This window comes from Myotis davidii, unplaced genomic scaffold, assembly GCF_000327345.1.
Source record: "Myotis davidii unplaced genomic scaffold, ASM32734v1 scaffold184, whole genome shotgun sequence".
Taxonomy (NCBI): Eukaryota; Metazoa; Chordata; class Mammalia; order Chiroptera; family Vespertilionidae; genus Myotis; species Myotis davidii.
In genome coordinates, this window is record NW_006297021.1 from 5,123,418 (window position 1) to 5,128,145 (window position 4,728).

A 4,728-nucleotide genomic window follows, 5' to 3' on the forward strand; every position below is an offset into this window, starting at 1 on the left:
GAATGCATGGCCGGCTGGCACCCCCGCCTTCAGAGTAGTGGTTGAGCTTCAACCAGGTCACGGTTCAATTCCCAGTCAGGGCACTGACTATTCCTCTCAGAGTAGCTGTCTTTTCTCTGGGAGAGAGACATGTACTGCAAACATTCACTGAACCCCTGCCATGAGCTGGGGACTGTGCTAGGATCCGGGGAGGGGCAGAGAGAAGTGGGGGACGTGACTCCAGGTAGAGGTCACAGCAGCAGGGCCAGAGCCCTGGGAGGGAGGGACCCTCTTCCAGGACCCTGGTGAGTGGCTAGAGGGACGATGAGGTGGGCAGAGGGCTGACAGGAGTGACACTAGAAAAGCAAGCTGGGATCACATTCACTCAGTTATTCAACAACGATTTATTGAGCAGCTACTATGTATGGACACCATGCTAGGCCCAGGGGTTAGAGGTAGGGAGATTGATAATAAAAAAGTGAACATGAAAGAACAATAAAATCCCCAATTCCAATGAGTTTTTGAAGGATGCTCTAGGTCTCTGAGAAAGGACCATGGGACCAACAAAGTCCACCCAAGACCTGGGGACCCTTTCAGGCAGAGGGGCTGTGAGTTCGAAGCCAGATGGGAACATGCTCGACAGGTTTGGGGAACCAGGCAAAGGGGGACGGGGGTGGTAGAGGAGACCTGTGAGCAAGGTGACGTGGGACGAGGCAAGGCCAGGCCGAAGGGCGGAGACAGGGCTGGGGTGGCACTGACTTGCTTCCCTTCTGCAGCCTGGAGCGCTGACAGGGCCGTGGCTGCCGGGAGTGGATAGCGCACGGAGGTGATGTTGCTCGGCCTGGCGGGATTGGTGGAGGTGATGGGGAATGGGAGAATCAGGTGCTTTCTTAAGTCCTGCTAAGGGCTGGGGTTGGGGTGAGGAGCGGGCGGTGACACTCGGGACCTAGACTGTAGCCTCTGGGTGTCACTGGTGCAGGGTTCTGGTCCCCCCCCACCCCCACCCTAAGGTAGAATTCAATAGAGGAGGCAAAACAGGTTCAGAAAGAAGAGGTTTACTGAGCACACACCAGTGAAGAGTAGGGCTCCCCAAACTGCTCGGGGGTCTGGCTTGTATACGGCTGGATTCTTCCCGCAGGCGCAGAGGGAACCCTTCCTTCTCCAGGTTCCCACGCGCTGCATTGCCTGGAGCAGGCCGCGGGCTGGTGTGGGGGTGCCCGAAGAGAAACTTCAATCTTATCTAGGAGATGCTCAAAAACAACAACAACAATAATGATAACCAAAGAGCACGTCCATCCACCCAGAGAGGCTCGGCCTGTCGCAGGGGCAACGTGGACGAAATGGGGAGACCGAGAAGAGAGAAGGATGAGAAGCAGCAGCCTCTGGGTTGAGTGACACTCGAGACCCTGTCATCTGCACACCAATGAGTAGGCGCTGGAGGAAGGCACCCAGTGCTGAGAGATCTGAGCCGGAGACCCAAGCTGGCAGTCACTTCCCCCAAAAGAGAATGGACTCTTCCATGAATCAAAGGTTATTTCAAGGAAATGGAAGCGCCTGCGCCCTGGAATCACGTCTCTGAGCCCCCATCTCCCGGCCTGTAAAATAGGGATCGTTGCAACTGCAGGCCAGCACGCACGGGGCGGGGGCGGAGGAGTGGGATAAAGATGGAGACCGGGGCGCACGTGGGAGGCTCTCCATAAATGAGCTACTATTTGTATTTTGTCTTTGGATGGCGTGGATCTGCTTTCTCTGCGCTGGGTATCAGTTACTGCACGCTGGGCAAAGCGGGTGCCTTCCCCGGAGTCTTCATGCACCTGGGTTCTCCTGAACCCAGGTGGTGCCATGGAGGAAGGCTTGGCAGGCGGCCTTGGCTCGGCGTGCCTGCCTGTGAAACCTGGTCTTTCTCCTCAGACACGAGCAAAGGTTCCCTCACCGCCTGCCCCTCTCACGCTGTGCCCCATGGCTGTTTTGTGGGACTGTCTCACTTGCCTTTAGATTAAGGGGATCTGATACCCTAGTCATCCACTGTGGTTCCTCTGGCCACCGGCCCACCTGCTCCACCTGGGGCTGAGGCCGGGAGGCTGCACCCAGACTCAGTGTTTCGTGCCACGTTCCCCTGGATCCTGCTTTGGGAGAAGGGCTATAGTTATCAACAGAGATTTCCATCATTCCCAGCTGGAAGGAAAATTTTATTCCTAAGAAGAGAAAACTTGATTTAAGAGATTGTAAATGTGAAAAACTTCGCATCTGCCCCGAATCTTTTCATTCATCCACCCACCCACCCATCCATCCATCCATCCATCCACTCATCCATTCATCCTTTCATCCATCCATCCATCCATCCTTCCATCCTTCCACCCATCCATCCATCCTTCCATCCTTCCATCCATCCTTCCATCCTTCCATCCATCCATCCTTCCATCCATCCATCCATCCATCCACTCATCATCCATCCACTCATCCTTCCATTTATCCATCCATCCTTCCATCCATCCATCCTTCCATCTATCCTTCCATCCTTCCATCCTTCCATCCTTCCATCCTTCCATCCATCCATCCATCCATCCATCCATCCTTCCATCCATCCATCCATCCATCCATCCATCCATCCATCCATCGATCCATCATCTATCGTGTCCATCTGTCATCTATTCCCCCACCAGTATCAAGGATTCTTGGAGTGCCCTGGCCAGTGTGGCTCAGTTGGTTGAATATCGTCCCACACACGGAGAGATTGCCGGTTCTGTTCCAGGTCAGGGCACATGCCCAGGTTGCAGACTTGATCCCCAGCAGGGGGCGTGCAGGAGGCAGCTGATCCATGTTTCTCCTCATTGATGTTTCTCTCTCCCTCTCCTTTCCTTTCTCTCTAAAATCAGTAAGAATACATTTAGAAAAAAAGAATTCTTGGACTCTCCCACTCAGGACAAAAGTGCATGGAGTCCTCATTGACGAGGCTCCAACCGTGTGGCTCGCACAGGTGACACAAGGACACGGGGCACGGGCGGGGCTGCTCCAAGGCGACCCCGCTCCTCCCGGCGCAGCTTGCTGCGTTCTTTCCTGCTGGGATCCTGACACAGGCTGGGCATCTGGCCCACGTCAAGCTGATAGATTTCAGCCCCCCAGCGATGACAGAAATGTCACTTAACCTCCCGACTATTAAGCCAGCACAATTTTTTTTTAAAAGAATAAAGCACAGAACTATGTGACCCAGTAATTCCACTCTGGGGAATACAGTACAAGAAAATCATTCCAAAAGGAAAACAATCATCACCTAACATGTACAAATACACACACCGCAGCTGCAATCTAACAGACTAAAACTGGACGTGGCCCAGACACACAACAGTAAGGGAAGCGGCTACGGGTCCACGTGGAGGCGTCCAGAGCTGGATATTTCAGCCACGAGGGCATAGAAAAGCAGCATGCGCGCTCTGAGTGTAAGCATGGCTTTAAAGCAGGGACGTCGTCTACAGACGAGACAACCGGGAAGGAAGGAAGGACTGAGGCTGTGTGTGTGAATCGCTTGGTCTCTGACCCCACGGGTCCTGCCCCCCCGCCTCCCACCAGACACACAGGTCTCTTTCTCCGAGCCCCATGGGCCGGCAAGCCAAATGCTCATGGCATTTCTGCCTCACACAGAGCCCGGCGGGAACTGACAGGGGAGGCAGGAGGGTTTCCGTGTGAATTAGAATGCCAGCACGTCCCCCTCCCCCAAGGCAGTTGGGCCAGCGGGGCTGGCATCTGCTATGCCGGATATGAAGCCATCACGCACAGGGAAGTGAGTGAGCAGCACCCTAACATTTAGGATATTTAGGGGCTACCCACTCAGAAGCTCATGGGCACCAATCCTGGTTGCACACTTGGGCCTTCCGCAAACAGCCAACACCAATTCTCTCGTCTTCATTGAATTAGAGTCCAATCCAAAGACTTTCATTGTTAACAGCTTTATTAAGCTACTAGAGGCCCCGTGCACAAATTTGTGCATGGGTGGGGTCCCTAGGCCCGGCTGGCGATCAAGGCCAATTGTGGGGGCCAGCTGGCCAGGGGGAGGGACCACAGGAGGTTGGCCAGCCGTGGCAGGTTGGCTGTGGGAGGTTGGCTATGGGAGCGCACTGACCACCAGGGGGCAGCTCCTGCATTGAGCGTCTGCCCCCTGGTGGTTACTGCATGTCATAGCAACTGGTCGACAGGTCATTCAGTCACTTCGGTTTTGATGTAGATAATTCATATGCCAGATACAATTCGCCTATACATTTTTTAATACCCTATTTACAGGGTCCCCAAAATGTATGCACACACTGAATAATTATAAAGGCAGTGTTTATTAAAACACATTTCATTCTCAAAATTGAGCTATCAGCTGTTAAAGTGTATATACATTTTTTGGGACTATATATATATATATATATAGAGAGAGAGAGAGAGAGAGAGAGAGAGAAGGTTTGTTCCTTGTTTATTTTTTATCAGGTTTTTTTTCAATCACGAAATTTCTTCATGATTTCTACATTTTCCTTTTTACTGGGTAGGATTAGAATTTCAAACCATCCAGCTTCACCCCTGAGGCCCATGGAAGTAAATGGAGAACAGGCGAGGGACTCAGCACCGGGACTGGCACTGTGGTGGGACTCGCCACATGGCCACAGAGGAGAGGGAGGGAGGTCCTCGGGGCCTGAGTGAGGCTGCTGGCTGGGAGGTGCAGGTGGGCTAACTGGAAGTGGGTGAGGGGTGCGGGCAGGTGAGGGGTGCGGG